General features: G+C 39.4%; 1 pseudogene; it reads right to left on the reverse strand.

Moving 5' to 3' along the window:
- Window positions 1–9,456: 9,456 nt before the first annotated feature.
- The window catches only part of S100a11-ps2 (S100 calcium binding protein A11, pseudogene 2), a 133,908-nt pseudogene continuing 123,338 nt past the window's right edge, over window positions 9,457–20,026 (reverse strand).

Here is a 20,026-nt window from a genome sequence, read left to right on the forward strand (position 1 = left end):
CTGATCTCTTTCCAGGTTTTCTATATCCAGGGTTGTCTCCCTTTGTGCTTTCTTTGTTGTTTCTATTTCCATTTTTAAATCCTAGATGGTTTTGTTCAAATACTTTACCTGTTTGGTTGTGCTTTCCTTAATTCTTTAAGGGATTTTTGTGTTTCTTCTTTAAGGGCTTCTACTTGTTTACTTGTGTTGTCCAATTTTTTTATGGGAGTTATTTATGTCCTTCCTATATCCTCTATCATCATCATGAGATGTGATTTCAAATCCAAATCTTGCTTTTCTAGTGTGTTTGGATATCCATTATTTGTTTTGGTGGGAGAACTGGGCTCTGATGATACCAAGTAGTCTTGCTTTCTGTTGCTTAGGTTACTGAGCTTGCCTCTTGCCATCAGGTTGTCTCTGGTGCTAGATTGTCCTGCTGTCTCTGATAGTGGCTTAACCATTCTGTAAGCCTGTATGTCAGCACTCCTGTGTAGCTGGATTTGGGTACAGATAGCCTTGTGACCAGGTCAGTTCCAGACTACTCCTGAGTTTGTGTGTCTTGAGGTTTCCAGGAAGGTGGCTTTGGGCAGAGGAGTTGGTCTTACCTCTGCTCTCAGGTGTCATTGCTCCTGGAGACTGACTTTCCATTCTGGGTGCAGGCAGAAACTGAAGGCTCCTGCCCCTGACTGCTCTTGGGTTCCTGTGCCCAGAGGTCACAGAGGGCACTAGGCATATTTCTCTTGGGCCAGAAATGTGAGCAGAAGTAGTTTTATCCTCTGAGCTCTTAAGATTGTCTCCACTTCTGAGAGTCCAGCTCTCTCCCCCACAGGATTTGAGTACAGAGTCCAGTGGGATTGGTTCATCTCCTGGCACAGGCAGAAAAGTTACTGTGACTTTTCTAAGTGTTCTTTTAATAAATGCTTGCACCTGCAAGGTTTGTTGAAGATATAGATCATTGTCTGTAAGAGTTTATGGATCTTAAGTACATTAAACATGTTTTATAATCTGTAATTGTTAATTGATATACCTGCATAATTATGCAGTCTATGCCTTCCTTGATCTAGCTACCAGATATACCTATCTTTATAGTATTCCAGAATTCCTTGAAACCTTCGAGGTCACCTTTTCCAAAGAGTATGTGTTTGCTTCTTTCAAGTGTTTGGAAACCTGTCTGATCTAGGACCATCTGAAACAACAGAGTTACCCATCCCATAGTGTTAAATAATGCAGCCATTGTAAATTAACCTGTAAAGTCCCAAGAGTCGCATTTGTTTAGCAATGTGAAGTAAACACAGTTTTTCCTCTATTCTACAACAAAGTTTACAGAATGTTGGCTTCCATGTGATCTGTTGGTGGGCAATATGGTATGAAGTACAGACAAAGAGAATTCTGGTATGCTTCCAGTGCACCTTTCCTTTCTAAACAGGAGTACTTCTAGGATCCTGATGTTAGTTTATTTTTAAGAAGTTATCTTCTTTTCAAAGGGGTGAGAGGAATTTCTCAGCATTCTTAGCTGCTGCAACTAAAGGGTATGTTAGGATGCTGTTTTGTAATGCTGAGAGGACAGAAATCCTAAGTCCTTATTTTACATGAACCTTCTGAGCCCACAGGAAATCAAGCAACTTTCCAGAGATCATAGTGCTGAAACTCTTCAGAGTAAAAACTTACCATAATTCTTTCACACAAACAATAATTCTAACAAAAAATCTTTTAAGTTAAAAATATCAGAAATTTTATTTTTAAAAAATTAGAATTTCAAATATAATGAATGAGATAAGTGTAACTACATATCAATATTTATAGCATATATTTCTTATTAAATGGATTGCCAAATAAGGTATATTTTAAGCACAGACGACTGCCATTTGATTAAGGATTATAATCAGATTCAAGGTCAGTGTGCCTCAGACGAATGTCTCTTTTACTTGAAATGTTCTCTGCTGTCCTACTTTCTAAGCACCAAGATAATCCTCTGCTGCTATCCTGGTCCTGAAACACAAATCTATAGGGTTACCTTTGCTTTCAGGCTTTCTTCTTCCACACACACTTGTTTATCATCTTAGGAGCTTACACTGTGTCCAACCTTTGTTAGGGTCACTTCTTCCTGATGAGAATATTGTCAGCTTTATTCCGGTTTCCTAGTCCCTAGTATTCACTTTGTTGCACTTCTTCATAAAGCACACATATAAGCTGCACAAACACTACACACAGTCACTCTGTATGTCTTCTGTGGGCATCTCTTTATGCAAATCTTTAGGGGAGGTTTTCATAATGGTGATTTTTCTGGAATAAGAATGTTCTAAACTTAGAAAGTAGAGAATAAAGGAATTTTAGCTTTATGCATGATTTTTTTTATTTTAGGTTAATACAATGAGATGTAGCCATGTAGCACTACTGAGATAAGACAAACTAAAAAATGGTCTGTGCCTTGTGCAGACTCAGTGGCTCTATCATCCAGAGCTTTGCTGTATCTCTCCAGTATCCTCATGCACTCTGTTTGTTCTTAGCTTCTTCTTCAACATTTGAACTGAATTTTACAGTTAGATCAATCAAAAAATTTGTTACCAATCAACTGATTCCTTATATTCCTATTTCATTTCTTTGAAGTCTCCCCCTATGTAGCCCATGCTGGCATGTAAGTCTTTATGTAGCACATGCTGACAAGAAAGTCAATTCTTTTGCCTCAGATGCCTGTGTGGCTGCCTATTTCTTTTCTATCAACCTGTTCTCTAACACAGAGCAGAAGCGAACTCAAGCAATCCATTCTCCTGTCAAGGTAGGATATTAAGCATGATTTCTTACAGGTTTCTCTTTACTGCTGTCAGAAACAATTCCCTGTGTGCTCCTTCTGCCCACATCCTGACCCTTGCTCTGTGCCAACACTTTGTACATCATACCCTTTTCTTTACCTCATCTGCAGTCTCAGACTTTGTGGTTCTCATGTCTACCACACAGCCTCCTAAACCGGAACTCTGATTATACTGGTGATTCTCTCCATCTGCCTTTATCTGCTGTTAAACAGTTGAGCAAGGGACCAATCCAGAAAGATGCTCAAAAGAGTACAAAAGTTGAAAACATTTACATCCATGCTGGAGGTCAACACACATGGAATTACTACATAGAAGGATACTATAGCTACTACATACTATATACACATATACATTATATATAACTCCCTCTGTCTGTCTCTTCTCTTCCTTTCTCCTCTATCTTAAAGTTAGAAATCTTGAGGTAAGGTTGAAATGACTCTGAATCAAGAAAGCCCAATGGAATCACTTGATTCCTTGAGAAAAGGACCTTTGTCAATGGATAAAGATGGGACTGTGGGATAGATGAGAGAGGTGCTGTGGAGGTGGACAAAGAGGAGTTTGTATCTGTTTGGGGCCAAGGTATATGATCTGCTTCCTCATCTCAATATGCTTAACTTTAAAGTCCGATTTGTGAAATTCCTTTTGGCACATAAGAGAACATATTCACAGCTTCTGGCAGGTAAGAAACTGACACTTAAAAAAAACATGTTTTACAGATCATCCCTTGATTTATGCTGAATCAAGTTAGAACTTCTAAATTTAATTGGGGCATTGAAGCAATGCACAGACAAGAGAAACTTCCCTTTGGATATTATTTTGAGCTTTTCTCTGATAAGTTATATTGTATGTATATATCTGTGATATGTTGCTCCCCAGTGATGTGTGGCCATGGCAGTAGACTACCATGCCAAGCAGGCTGTGAAATCATGAAGGAAAGTTCTATGAGGGTCAGTAGATTGGCAGTATTACTTGCATTTCTGACTTAGTGCATTTTCCTAAGGGATGAATTTATGGAAACATAAAGCAATAACATGTGAGAAGTGTTTTTATTCTGTTTAGCAGAAATATTACCTAATAATTGGTACTCAGATTTCTCTAAACATGTTGAGCTATCTATATTGAAACAAAACTAAGTAAAAACAGATAGGAAGCTTGAACACTAATTAACACAGAAATCTGCATATTTATCCTGCAGTTCCCTCTGAATGTAAGATAAGAAAGTGATTTTTGAGGTAAATTTTATGCCACATTAGCAGGAAAATTGTGTCCATTCCTAAACAATGTGATTTCCTTGAAATGCTTTTCTCTCCAATTGATCCCAAAGAATAAGGAAACATACCATACGTGGCATTCTAATCGACAAAGGTTCACCACTTCCCGGCTCTTCTACCTGCTGTGGGAATGGTATGACAGCTTGCAGAGGTAGGATAGCACTATGGGCATGAGAACCTAATACAGCCACCAGAGAAACAAACCATGAGGAAAGGGTTCATCCTGGGTAACATAATTTGTTATAATATATAGGTTATATTAATGTAACATGTTAAAATTCAGTACACACACACACACACACACACACACACACAGGCCTCCACAAATGCACATTTTAAAGGTATCTGTTGCAGAGGCTTGACATTATACCACTGTGAAGGCTACTACTTTTGGTGATCCATACATATGAGGGCAGAGGGAGCTTTTCCCTTTGCTCTCTGAAATTTTGCTGAAATAAACCGACAATAGGCAGATAATAGAAGTGGGCATAACAAATTCATTTGATCATAGTTTTTAGAGACATCAGAGCCTTTGTGCTAAAGAAAGACCCAAAGACCCAGAGTGAACTATTCACTATTATGCTGGGGTTTTATAAAATAGGGAAAACCAGGTGGAAATGGGATTTGACAAAAGAAGTCTGAGAGAATGGGCATAGACTGACTGAGGAGAGACAGTGAGGCCATCTGTTCAGATTTACCCCGACCTTCAGCTATAGTGTTTCTTCCTCACGGCAATGGGGCAGGACCTTTCCAGAATTAAGGTCGCCATTTTCCTATAGCCAGCTGTTACCAAGACAGCCATCAAAAGGTAGAGTCATATTTTTAGATTTATGGAATGGCTTTGGAGAAAAGGTATTCCAACTTCTGTGATCTCCCATGGGGAAGAGGAATTCTGGTTTCAGAATGTTGTCTTGGGAGAGATTGTGGCATGGGGACAGGGGAACAAGGAAAGGTCAGAAAGTAACTTTGCTTCTGAGGCCTTCAGTCTGAGGTATTGTTTGCTGAGCCTCAACTTCCTAGAGCTTGAAGTCTGCAGGGAAGTTGGGGTCAAGAAGGAAAGATGTAAAGTCAGGGAGAGCAAGAACTAACTGGAAGTCACAATCTGGAGCTGTGGTAACTCATCATCTGATGGTGATGGTATGCTGTCCATGGGGGACATTGTCATTATTTGTTATCTGGGCTGAGATTAGGAGATGACAATCAACAGATGAATGGAGGGCAGAGGTATATACCTGGCTACTGCTCCATAGCAGTATTCTTTGAGCTCTCTAATCACTGGCTACTGTTTAGCTTCTGATATCTAAATCTTACATGAGAATATCTTTCACTGCCTACTCTGTCAACAAAAGAGTTTTTAAACCACAATTCTATTTGGCCATGTTGATACACTACAAAACTGCTACAATGTACTACCTGTCACCTTAGCATATTGAATTATACTTACTCACCAGATAAAAATAATAATGAATTTATATCTACTTGAAAATTCTACATGTGACAAAAACACCAAGCTTTTTTTACTGAAGGTAATAAGAAGTTTTTATGTTTGTCTGTAGATAACTCTTTGCCTAGTTCACAGGCTGGAAAAATGTGTCATACAAGCTAAAGTCACATGATAACCTGTCTTTTTATATTTTGTGGTCTGAGAGTTTTGTTTCTAAATATTTTATAGTAATATAAAATGCATATATACTTTTTAAAACAGATTAACAAGTCCACCTGTTGGTATTTACATTCTCCTTTGTTTTTCTGTGATGCCAATATTGAGATTTAAATTACCTACTATTCACATACTCTGCATTTTATAGGAAAGGCATGAATGGGAAGAAATAAAAATTCTTGGTCAGTCTGAATAAAAACATATTCATACCAAAACATATAAGAGGAATGATTTGGAATGTTAAACTTGTATGAGGCACTTCTGAATTTTTAATAACACACACACACACACACACACACACATACAATGTGATGATTAATAGTGTCTCTCAGCTTTACAGGATCTAGAATAACCTAGAAAACCAACCTTTGTGCATGTCTGTGAGGTCTATGTAGGTTAGGTTAATTTAAATGTGATGATCTACCCTAAATATGGGTGGTCCCATTTCAAAATGGAGAAATAGTTGAGTCCCAGCATTCATGGCTATAAGTTCTGGGTACAAAGCTTGACACTACAGTTTGCTGTAGCTTTCTCACAATGATCGACAGTACCCTCAAACAATGAACCAAATCCTCACATTGCCTTTGTCTGATATTTTGCTATATTAATGAGAAAAGTAAATACACACACACACACACACACACACACACACACACACACACACATGAACTCACATGACCCACACTATGCAAAATATATTTTTTTGGTTCTTTTTTTCGGAGCTGGGGACCGAACCCAGGGCCTTGCGCTTCCTAGGCAAGCGCTCTACCACTGAGCTAAATCCCCAACCCCACAAAATATATTTTTTAAAACTGTAATAAACCGTTCTCATTTCTACAACTGGTTACTTGGTCATAGTGTTTATAATGCCTCCCCTAACAACATTTATTATTTACACCCAACACTATACCTTATTGCTTTTTCCCCTTCCACCCAAAAAAAACTTGTCCCTGTCTGTTGGTGAAACCATTCTTTATTCTTGAAAGGTCTGAGCTGTGAATAGTTCTGTCCAAATGGAGTTGTTGTAGCTTTCCATTTTTCTTAATTACAAATACAGAAATTATGACATAAGATCTCTTGACTTCCAAGAGATCTTCTCTTTATTTCTCCTAGTTCATTGTTACTAAATACCCACTGGTGGTCAATACCAATTACCTCAGTTTATCACTTCCTGGTGATTTATAAGGATATAAGTTAGACTGATGGCCAACAAGGAGGCCATCTCAATGTCCCATCTAATGACATCATTATTATGTTACCAGATGCAAGCTATCCCTTGTTTGACAGTGAAATCTCAAGTCCAGGTGAAATCCAAACTATAGAAAGAAGAAGCAATACTTCAGCTTGAAGATCTCTGGACCAATAAAGAAAGAAGCCACTATCAGTTTTTGAGTTCCAGACTTACAATTTTTGGTTGTTGCAGAAGTGTGCCAGGTATTAGACAATCATCATATCCTGGAGATGCTGCGTCAGCCTCATGTGGTCTTTCTACACATCTGGCAGCAAAAATGAGTCTTCAAAATTTGTTCAATCCTTCAATCAACCCATTGTTTCAGAATGACAGAAATATGGCAAATAGAAATGTCCTACCAGCCTCCCACCCCCGTGTTGGTGTCTGTTCTTAGTAGATCAGGCATTCTTGAGTGGCTGTACCCAAGTCGACCACGATGAGAAAGTTCATGCTGTTACATGTATATCACACCTTTATTCTTGTTCTTAGTGAACATACCATGCATTCTTAGAAATGACTGGAGAAGGCTGATTGGCATATGCATTTTACAATCATCGGAACTATCTAATGACTCAAAATTCTCCTATTATTCTGAAGTCCTTCTTTGCAGAACATCTACATGAAACAAGTATCTTCATTTTCTACCTATCAAAAGAGGTCTATAGATACTGTGCCATGATTTGACTTTCTCCATTGAAACTTAATTCCTATTGCTCCACCAAATCCTTAACATAGGTGGGGAGTTGGAAGATATCTATAATCCTGGAAACATACTTTTCCAGGTAATAGGAACAATTAAAAAACACTGCTCAGAAAGCCACCACTCAGAGATTTCCCTCTGCTACTGTTTTCTCAGAGTGAAGTCTAGGTAACTCACCTATTAACTGTGATTGTGTGAGAACCTTGAAGAATATATTTTAGACCAAGCTCAATTGCTTCATTCCTCAATCACCTAGCCATGGGAAACTCTATGTGCAGTGTTAAAAAGTTAATTGGAAGAAAGACCATAGCATATGCCTGAATCTAATCTTGGAAGTGACACTTATCATTTGTGTCATGTTCCATTGGCCATATAGACAGAGCATGGGATAATATGGAAGAAGAGTGTACAAGGAATGGATCCTAGGAAGCAAGGACAATTCAACTTGATCAATAAAGAAAAGACAGGGTTGGGCCTAGACTCAATTACCAGAGTATTAAGTGTGAGATATAGTAAAATAATTGAAAGTTGTATTAAAATAACCGAAAAAGAGAGATTGTAGACACAACTTAATGTTCAGCCACACACAACGGCTTATTTGGGGAACTGAAGGCAGGCACTATATAATTCTTAGTGATATTTAAGCTTTGATGGTGTTCTCACTCCCTTTGTCAGACTTCCTGTCTGCATCTTCTTTGATAGGATGCTAGCTCCTGATGATTTGCTTCTCCAGCGCAATCACTAACTTAGCCAGAGTCACAGTACCCTGACATTGTCAGTACACTATTAACACTTTCCCAAACTCGCCCATCTGCAGACGCAATCTCTATTTTCTGTGTGGAGGATTAAAGCCAGTGCCTTGCTTGTAATGAGCCAGTGCTTACTGCTGAGTTATAGGGCCACGCTCTATTTATTTTGATACATGGTCACACTAAATTGTCCAGACCGGTCTTCAACTTACTCTGTAACCACAACGACCTTGAATTTATGACCCTCCTGCCTCAGCCTTCTAAGTAGCTAGAGTTATGGGCTATGCCACCTACTCCAGCTATAACCCAGTCTTAAAGTAATTCGACAGGAAATAGTTCCAGCTTGAAATAAAATTATTTTGTTGTGGAAATCCCTCAATTTCTTATATTAGTTGAAAATACCCTCTCACAAAGTCTGTTTTGAAAACTAAAGCACACTGTCATGGCTTAGGTCTCTCTTCCTTTATCCCACACAGTTTTGGCAACTCCATCTGAACTAACACCGTGTGGGACTCCAGACAGTGATTTAGTCAAGTCTTGCTGAAAGAAATGGTAGAAGTGGAGTGAAAAGGGCAGTAGATATAGATACTTCCAATGATAACCAGGGGGAAATGTTAGCAGGTTAAGATGAAGAAAAGATAAACAGGTTGAGATTCATAAAGATGGGGGTGTGGTTCTTCAGGTGTCAGAATCAAGAGGGTGTAAATGGGGAACAAGGTGAACAGCAAAGCAATATAGATAGATTTGAGCTGGGTTGAGTAAAAGCAGGTCAGACACATGAAGTTACACCAGGACTGAGGTTAATGTGAAAGGCTAGCATTTTTAGGAATTTATTTTTATTTACTTTTTTGTAAGTTGTTGGTGAATATCTATGAAAACAAACCCATAAGCTCTGATGGTAAATACAGAATAAATAAAGAAAGCCAGTTGTATGATTCCTAACATTCTAACTCCTTTATATTATTTTCCCTCTAATTCTTTTTTATTCCTTAAAAAAAGACATTGTTTCATTTCTGCGAGCAGGCATGGATGCATGAGAAGGTGATGATTTGGTGGCTAGAAAAGAAAGGAGAGGGTTATATAATGCTTCTTGGAAGTCTGGAGGAAGTACTCATGGCACGCTATAGATGAGCCAAAAAAAGGGTTAAGAAACTCTTGGCAATCTAGCTGTGATTACTGTTAAAGTCCAGTTCCATCATGCAGGAAAGGACACCAAGGTCCTTTTGGTTGTTCGTGAAGGCAGCCTGCTCTGTGTTTGTGAAGGGAAGGAACTCAGTTTTCAAGAGTTGACAGCTGTTCAATTCCCATCCTACCCTTCCCACTGTACTTTTGGAAAACAGCAATCAGGGACCATATGCATCACTCAGTCTTTGTAGGACTGGACACCTTTGCCAAGCTGAGAAGCGAGGCCCGGCTAGGACTTCAGTGGATGGGACAGGAGTTCCCTGTAATTAAAGTTGGGTACATGTCCATAACGGGTATTGGTCTAAGTGAGTATAAACATGACCATGCACCATATCTTAAAACCAGGATATGCCTCTTTCCAAACAGCTCTCATCTTTTGATGTACTACACTATTCCTTACTTCACTGAGTCTTGCTGGTACACTGGATCCAATAGATTGCATTTTTGTCATGAGCTCTTAGGATCCTTCATGCTATTTTTTTAATAAACAGGGCATAAACACTTTATCTTTTTACTTGTTTATTTATTTGTTTGTTGGCTTTTCAAGACAGGGTTTCTCTGTGTAGCCCTAGATGTCCTGGAACTTTCTCTGTAGACCAGATTGGCCTCAAACTCACAGAGATTTGCCCAATTCTGCTGCATAAAAATGGTTTATATTGAAGTTGCTTTTAAGTTTATCTTAGCTAATACATAAAACAAAAAATTATGCAAAATACTGGGTTCTTTGTAATAGTTGAATACATGTCCATAATGGGTATTGGTCTAAGTGGGTATAAACATGGCCATGTACCATAGCTACCATATCATTTCAAATGATGAAAGCTTTGAAAGTCCTCTCAGAACATTATTACCTGGAGTGACTGTACTAAGCAATCAAGACTTCTTGCTTTGTGAAAATACAACTTATTACCCATTTGTCCGCTATTTCCCATCCCTCCCCTTCCACTGTAAAATTCTTTGATATCAACTACAAACAGCATTATATACCTTTATACTGTTAGAGTATAAACACGTTAAGAACAGTGAAGACACATTGTGTGTATCAGAGTATATGGACTTTAATATGGTGATTCAGGAAAGTTAAAAACACTGTACAAGTGGGAGCCATATAGTATCTCGTAGGTTTCAATGTACCTGGAGTCTTTTCACTGTGAAGTCCTATGCATGCATTCCTGTTGGCACTCAATATCCTCTATCCCAGTGTCTAGCACTTAAGAATGTATCCTGCAGGGTGCATGACTCCACTGGACCTTCATAAGTTTGTTTAATATACCATATTAACTTAGATGAAACCTGTGTGTCCATACTCTCAATGTGTGATTTTACCATGCCTGGGCTCCTCAGTGTTAGAATTTCTAACTTTCTATTACCCTTTGTTTGGAAGAAAACACATACTAAAACACACACACACACACACACACACACACATACACACACGCAAGTGCATTTGCATACACACAAGTTTAGCTTGACTGCAGGAAGCCATCAAGGATAAGATTAATAAATGTCTATATAAATTGATACTATGTCATTGGGATGGATGTGATACAAGAGTCTTTATTTACCAGTTGATATGTTTTCCTACAGAAAATTTCTTCCATTGTTTGCCTCTATGAGCAAATTTTGTGGAATAAGGTTTTCCCAATGCTTATTTTTTTTATCTTCCCTGCTTTATTTATTTACCATAGTAAGTTACCCCAAGATGAGTAGAAATGAGGTAAGCTATTTTGAAATAGAGCATTTTATGGTTGGAACAATTATCACGGTTTTATAAAAAAAAAAAGTTTAGATTAAAGCCTAGCATGTCTATAATGAGTATTTGCTTTTTTTTTTTTGGTTCTTTTTTTCGGAGCTGGGGACCGAACCCAGGGCCTTGCGCTTCCTAGGTAAGCGCTCTACCACTGAGCTAAATCCCCAGCCCAGCCCCGAGTATTTGCTTTTTAAGCCCTCAGAAGCAACATTTAAATTTTGTGTGATGAAATGCATCATCCTTGTTGCAATGCTTACCTTCTTTCCTAAAGGAAACTCTGAAATGAACTTTCACAGTAGAACATTTCAAAGTCTTAACATTTGTTATAGACATAAGATGGGCAGTGCAAACAGTAATAAGTAATAGAGTTTTTAAAAAATCTCCACAGTACTATTTAAACTCTCCATCTTGGCCTTGATTTGAAGGCCTTATTTTCAGCTAATGCTCATGATTCTTATTTTTTGAGAAATCAAAATAGAAGGAATTCACCTGCTTGCATTGAGCAAACTCCAAGTTCGCCTACATCTAAATTCGCATGAATATCTTGCCCTCTCCATTACCACAGGAGATGGGGGCGGTGTAGACTTGGGCCTTCTTAGAGCTTATCTCCTCATCTTCTATTTAGTTACATCTGTAGGTGTCCCCACCTGATTATCATCATCCCTTTCATTGGCTCTGAAGAATTATTCCTTCAACTTGCCTTTCATTCCACCTAAGTTCCTATCCCTTCACTTAGATTCAGTGGGACTTCGTCCCGTAAGACAATTTGTGTGCACTGTATCTGATTCGTCTCCTTTTCTCCCCTTACGAGCCTTCTGCTGTGAAGTTTTGATCTTACTTCTCAGACCCAGAGCTCCAAAATCACTCTCTCCTCCTGGCTCACTAAGTTCCCGTAGCTTGCTGTTGCCACTCATGCCCGTGCTTCCAAATTCTTGTGGTTGGCGAGGGTGCACTCTTGGACACCATACTGTGCCACCGTACCTTGCTCTGGAACCCAGTTGAGTCGCCCAGTTGAGGGAAAACCCCACACAATCATACTTTAGAATCAACGGGTAACACAATAGTTGGGTGCAGAACCTAGCATCCTAGTTTTGTAAACTGATCTATGTTAAAAATCCTCTGTTGGTGATTCCTAGATGATCTACCACACAAAACATCAGCCTCTGGCTTCCTACAGTCTGTCTGCCTCCCTGGCTCTCTGCAATCCAAAAGGGCCTTGCCCTTTCTCCTGCCTTCCCTCTGCCCCCTTTGCCCTCCCGCTCCCCTTATTTTATAAGGGTGTTCCCCTCCCCATCCACACCCATTTCCCTACACTGGGGGTCCAATGTTGGCAGGAACAAGGGCTTCTCTTTCCTTTAGTGCCCAACAAGGCCATCCTCTGCTACATATGCAGCTGCAGCCATGGGTCAGTCCATGTATAGTCTTTGGGTAGTGATTTAGTCCCTGGGAGCTCTTGTTGGTTGGCATTGTTGTTCTTATGGGGTTGCAAGCTCCTTCAGCTCTTTCAATCCTTTCTCTATTAAGGGAAAATTCTACCACATTTAACCTTTTCTGTCAAAAACAAAACAAAACAAAAAGAAAAAAAGAAAACTTTCTCTCTCAAATATAAATTGAGCACAACTATTAGCATTTTGTAATTTATAATGTATAACACACTCTGTTATCTATCCGAACTTAAAACAGGATTATAATCCCATATATGTTATGTCCTGGTTTAGCTTGTATATTATCTGTAAACTATCTTCTCAAATATGTTCTCCCAATGCTAAATAGCCTAGGTTGGCTATGACATTAACTAGTCTTCAACCCCATCAGAAATTCAAGAATAGCTAATATTATTTGAAAATAGAAGAAGCCTAACACAGCCTAACACAGCCAGAACTGAGACAGAATTTAGAGACAGCTGCCTATCTGCATAGTCCCTGTTGGAGCACCAGTCTTCAGCCTTCTGGCCCAGGATCATCTGACAGACCTTTGAAACAGGAAATATTAAGGACTAGCTTATTCTGTCTCAGCAGAACTAAGCTGTCCTATCCTGTAACTTGTGTCCTCTCATGAACAGTATAAGTCTGTAGAAGAAGCAGGCAATTTCTGCTCAATGGCTACCTTATCACAATGTACAACCTCACCTGGAGGTAAGGATGCTCAGTTTTTTCTTTGAATCCACAAATGGGGCGTTGGTAGGAGCAGATGTGTCTCAACAAAGAGTGAATAAATAACATTAAATGTCACATCCTGTGGATTTCTGACGTTTTTGAAAACTATATCTATGTAAAGCAATCTGGACTGTTGTCCATTAACTACTCTCAGCTATTTCTAAATAAAATATCTTGCAACCACCCTAGCAATTCAGAGCCAAGAATTTGCTATCCAACTTTTAACTCTTGCATAATCATTTCAGATCAATTTGTAATGGCAGTCATAGAAGGTCTGGGTCTAAGCTCTGCATTGTTTTAAAAAAATTGTATCATTAGGAGAAATTTATACCAATTAAAGTTATCAAAATAAATTCCTCACCAATGTAAGAAATTATAACTTCAACTTTGTATCAATATAAGGATTTCTACCAAATAAGCTTATGGCTACACAATCAATTCTAGCTATATCCTCCCTGTGAAATTCTGATCAATACTAAATTCCCCAGAAAGACCACAGAATAATCACCTCTAGCCCCCAAGATTAGGAAACTGGGACAATGACACTTCATAACTTCTTCCTGCTGAATATTGGCATGGAGATATCTTGAAGCGGAGGAGGGGAGGGAAAATGAGGGAGATGGTTGGCCTTCAGAGGTGATTGTTAGAGTCTCTGAAGTTTGTGTCCTGACTGGATCCAGAAGTTTAAGCAGGTCAGTTCAGCATGCCTACTGAAGAAACTCACCAAAGCCGTATGTTCTGTAATCTATATATCTCGAAACAAAATTTTACTATCATCAAAATATCTGCATGGATCGTATTAGTCTGTGAAGGGTGTTTAGACTAGTTACGATGAAATTTTGCTCCAATCATAAGTCTTCATTCTTGTCATGTGAGGGATGGCACAAAGGACTTTTTTTATCTAATTCTTCAGGGGGTCTGCCTCTACCAAATCTGATTCATATAACTCTGGAAGATGTGTTGACACTAATCACCTTTTCCAAAAATGCAAAGACAAAAGCTTTCTCCCAAATCAGCATATTCTTCAGTTGGCAACCAGGAAATCTTGTAGCTTGCTTCCCCTCTCTTCCAGAGGAGTGATAAAGCAACCATGAAACTCATAACCATATTCATTTTGATATTAAAAACAAATTAAGTAAACTAAACAAATTCTGTATGAGCCTACTCTTAGGCCTGTTCTAACTTGTCATGCTAGAATATTAACCCAAAATTCTCATGGAGCCCAGGAACAAAGAATATGAATATCCTGCAGATTATATTATACTATCTATCTGCTATGCTCTCTGTCTGGACCTATAGACTTCTATTTTTTTAATACCTGTTCATAGCAGGCAATTATCACTGCTCTCTGCTTAGAGTCAATGAGTATATTTTTTCCCTTTACTAGTTCTGAATCACAGGTGAAATTCCCTACGTGACTCGGACAAAATCTGTATGTTAATCTTTCCTAAAAGCAAATAAACAAGCCTTTGAATTAAATCATATGCCAATCAACATCTGCCCGAAGAAGTAGGCAGCTTCCATTCTCTGGCTCTCTGTCACTCAGAGCAGCCTGTATTTATCACAGCAGGGGAACTCAGAGCCTCCAAGTGGACAAGGTTCCTGTCCTTGAGGCATCATGAGACTCATCTCTGCCTTGTTCATTAAATTTCTAAATTTCTAACCAAATTTATAACTCATAGGATGAGAATCTTGAGTTTCTGTTCGATTCTTGCTTCATACATTAGATTGCCACCTGCTGTGTGAAATATAAAAACATCATCCCCTGCTAACGCCTGCTAGGCACAGACAGACAGGCTGACATGTTCTCAGCCTGGCAGACTCTGACCCAGAGCGCCAAAAATTGTTCTCTCCTTTCTGACTCACTAAGTCCCCATAGCTGGCTGCTACCCCGCATTCCCTGCACTTCTAAATTTTGGTGGCTGCCTGGGGTGCACTCTTGGACACCATGCTCTGTCACGGTACCTTTATCTGGAACCCAGTTGAGTCGTCACTTGAAGGAAAATACCACACAATCAAAGTTTAGAATCAACAGGTAACACAATCGTTGGGCACAGAAGCTAGCACCCTAATTTTGTAAACTAATCTCTGTTAAAAATCCTCCAGTCATGGATCCATCCCACTGGAACTGACAGTCTCCGGCTACCTACATTACATCTGCTTCCCTAGCTCCCCACAGTCAAAAGGGCCTTCCTTCCCTTTCTCCTGTCTTTCTTCTTCCTCCTCCTGACCCAGAAGTCCCACCTACTTGCCCAGTGATTAATCCCTTGTAATGTTTATTTATTTATTAGGGGGAAATTCTACCACATTTATTCACTTATTCACTGTAGAATTCCCATCAACATATTTTGTTATTTATTATTTTTAGCATGTTTAATATTATATTTGAATTACCCATCATACTTTAAATACTTAGTTGTTAATACTCAGAAGGCTCTCTCTTCATACTTTTTTCACCTCATGGGCCAATATTTCTTACTATTCTATGTGATACCACTATTTGTCTAGTCTCCAAACTTTGGCGCTACTTACAATCAATTCATTGCCTCTACTCTCTGGGGTCTCCTACAGTCTTGTGACTTTCGATATCATATCCTACTCCCCAAAGTCCTGTATATTTCAAGTTTCCTCCGGAGCCTCCTTTTGTGTATTCACCTGTCTACTCATTTCAATATGTGTGACTCATAAGCATATTGAAGTTAAGCAAAAATACCAAATTTTGATTACCTCAGAATAGCTATCATTTGATCTTTGTTTCAAAAAACAGAACTTAAAATTTTCCATTAGCCTTGCCACCAAGAGAGATAGAATAAACCTCCTTTACCCATGATTTCAGAAAAAAAGACATTAAAATGCATTCAGACTTGAGTCATATACCATTTCCTATTGCTACTGCCACCATATTGTGTTTATTCCCTTTTTAGTTTTATTCATCTTGATAATTCTCACTAACATCTAGTATTATTGCTTGACTGGAATTCCTTTTATAGGATACAATGATTCTATGAAGTAAAGTGTCTCATGATATAACATTAATAGTACATAATTTTGAAAGGCAATGGAATAAGATGAGGTCCTACTGAAGTATGACAACTTCTAATCCAAGAGTGAGAAATCTGCTACTTTTCCTGAGTCACACTGAAGTTTCTATTTGTTCCACATAGGACAACAAAGCAAGAACATGATTTCATGAGTCCAAGTGGATAAAGAACAGAGTGGACTTTGGTGAAACAGTCACTTGTTATGCAAGAGACACCTTTGATGCAGTTTTTGTGCTAGGGTGGACTCTTATGGAGATGAAGACATCAGAGTCACCCTGCTTCTGTCAGTAACCACTCAGCCAGGATACCACCAATAATGCCACAAACATATTAATTGATTACCATGTAACTCCCCAGTGACATAACAGGTTAACAACTGAACAGGGGTGGAAGAACCAAAGATAAGTCTGAGAGGAACTTGGTCCCTGCTGTGGATGGTAGGACGTGCAACTCAGAATGAGCTATCTTGTCCCCGCCAGCGGGGACCCAGTTATTCAGGGTCCTGAAGAGGCTTTCTACCTGTGGGCCAAATGAGGGTGAAGAGAAGAAGGAGACCAAGCAAGATTCTATTGTCAAGGTCTCGTTTATTGGGATGGACGTTACAGCTTTTAAGGCTTTCAGGTAGGGGGAGTGTCCTTTGTGAAACATAGAGGAGGAGGAGATGAGGATATAGGCAGTGATAGCTGGAGGCAAAGAGGTCAGGTGATAGAGGATGAGGTCAGGCAGTAGACACCGGGTGTTGACTCAGGAGATAACTGGTATCTGCTGGAGCTGAGGCATCCCTTGAATGTTATCTTCTTGTGCCGTAAATTCATGGGAGAGGCCTCTGTCCAACAATCTTAAGACTTATGGCAGTCATCTTAGGGGTGAATATCTGTGGCCAAACAGCCCAGAGTCACCTAGCCACTTTGAGCCATGCAGTCAAAAAGCGGCTAGGCCCAAATCCAATATGGCTCCCTACACTATCTCAGGTTGATTTCGTGATGGGAGAAGTGTCAGGGTGGTAGTCTTCCTATATTCGATATGGTGTAAAATCTCTTTAATGAAGGGTGTCTTTCATATGAGTATCCCTAGCAATGCTGAAAGTGCGTATAGAGTAGAATCATAAGCAGGGAGATGCTACATTGATTCTTAACTTGATATGATCTAGAATCATGAAAGAAACAAAACATGGAGCATATCTGTAAAGGATTTTCTAGATTAGAAAAATGGGGTGGAAAGAATATAGATATCACCATTGTGTACGATCTAGGGTCCTAGATTGAATAAAAATGGAAAGCAAAGTAAATTAATCAATCTTTGTTTTTTCCCTCTTGACTGTTGATGCAATATAGCCAGATGCCTCAAGTCCCTGCTGCCATGATTAGCCACTATGATGGACTTCCTGTCTCAAACTGTGGGTCAGCATAAACCCTTTCTTCCTTAAGCAGTAAATAATTGCTGAGAGGAAGAGATTCTTTGGGGGTGTAGCAAGCTGCACATTTATGGGGCACATCAGGAAACTTGGTAAGGTAGAATGGTCTGAGTCCCTGGAAAGTTGGGGTACACACCTGAGATGGTAGGTGACTCCTTATTCCTTGCCAGACTCCTGGTCTGGTGCATATACCACACTTCCCATATAAGAAAAGGTGACCTGTAATCACATAGGCCCAGAACAGAGCTATCTGTCCTCATGAGGTACCTAGAGGCCCTGAAGGTTTAGCCAATAGGCTCCCCTTCTTAAACATTCCTCCCTGCAGAAGGTATTTAATCTCTCGTCCACCCTGAGAAGTTTGTATGCATCCATTTTCCACAATGAACAGTCAATAAATAGTATGGATAAATACAGATGTCTTTCATAAAGAACCACCATGGGGAGCATGGAGAAGGCCTTCGTCTACAGCCACTGCCTAAATCCCACATAGAAGGCCCATGGCCCATCCGGCACCCCCAGATATGCTTTGCCAAGTTATGGACGATCCGATAGCTGCTGAGCTAAGCCAAAGCTCCCCTCTCCCCAGTCCCCACCCAGGCCTCTTTTGTGTTAGGCTCTTCAGCAACTCCCAGCAGTGCCTAGATTTCCAAGAGTTTGGACCTCCTTGCAGGCCCACGAACCCCAACACTTTGTCCCTGACATCTCTGTGCAGTTCTTCAGTCGCAACTGGAAGCCAAGAGGTCAGGAAATATTGCTTGGGCTTTCTCACAGCAGTGGAGTGGGATAAGTACAGCCTAACTTCCTGTGTTTTGCCTCCCCAAAGACTGTGCCCAACTTTGGCTGGACTGCAGCCCCAAACACAATAGCGTGGTGTTCATAGTTACCATCTGTGCTGGGATGGGAGGTGATGGTGCCGGTGACTGAGTTTCTCCTGCAAGGAGTTCCTCACCTCTGCTCCTTAGCTGCTCCTCACCTGCTCCTCATCTCTGCTCCTCACCTATGCTCCTCACCTGTGCTCCTCACCTGCTCCTCACCTCTGCTCCTTACCTGTGCTCCTCACCTGTGCTCCACACCAGTGATCCTGTAAGAAGGTTTTCACTTCACTACTTCCCAATGTGGGTGTGCATGCAATTATTACTTTGCTCTGTTGTTGCTCTCTCTCTCTAAGGGGTGAATAGAAATAGAGTGCCCAGGGAAAACTGATGAATAACATGGACATCAAAGAAAACATGGTCCAACTGTCCTTGATTTCAGGCTTCTGACATTTCATGTTTTAATGTAAAATTCACTGTTTAATTCTAAAACTGTAACATTGATTTTATTAGAAAATGAAAAAAGCTTCCATTATCCTTTAAAAATAAACTTTACTTTAAATTTGTACTTTTAAGAATAAAATAACTATAAAAAGTTATTTTAAGCTGTTTAAGAAAGACTTTATTATTTTACAATTATTTTTAATGTGACAAATAGAGTTTGGGAGGCTGGAGAAATGGCTCAGCATTTAAGAGCACTGGTTTTCCTTTCAGATGACCAAGCATCTATTCCTATCACCTACATGGTAGTTCATAACCATATGTAACCCCAATTCTAAAGAATCTCCTGGGGCTTTCTTAGGCACATATGCATGTGGTACACAGGCATACGTGCAGGCAGAACATTGTACACAAAATAAAAAGAAATAAACTTAATAGCAATGGTAATAGTTGTGCTAGTATAAATTATTTTGTGCTATGGCAGGATAAATCAAGTAATTGATTTTGTTACTATTAGGAATCGAGATTTTCAATGTGAAAGAAATTCACCTGTAAAACTCAAAGAAGAAAAAAAAAGGCTGAAGAGATGATTCAGAGGCAAAGAACAAGTTTCACTCTTGTGTAGGACCCAAGTTCCATTTATAGTGCCTACATCAAGGGTTTTACAATCATACAGAATTCCAGCTCCAGAGGGATATGACACCTTTGGCTTTATCAGACATCTGTATTCATATACACATAAGCAAAAACAGTTGTAGAATTAATTTGTCAAAACAAAACATTAACGAACAAATCTTTTAATTTGTGTTTGTATTTTAATTGGAAAG

This window comes from Rattus norvegicus, chromosome 14, assembly GCF_021556685.1.
Source record: "Rattus norvegicus strain SHRSP/BbbUtx chromosome 14, alternate assembly SHRSP_T2T, whole genome shotgun sequence".
Taxonomy (NCBI): Eukaryota; Metazoa; Chordata; class Mammalia; order Rodentia; family Muridae; genus Rattus; species Rattus norvegicus.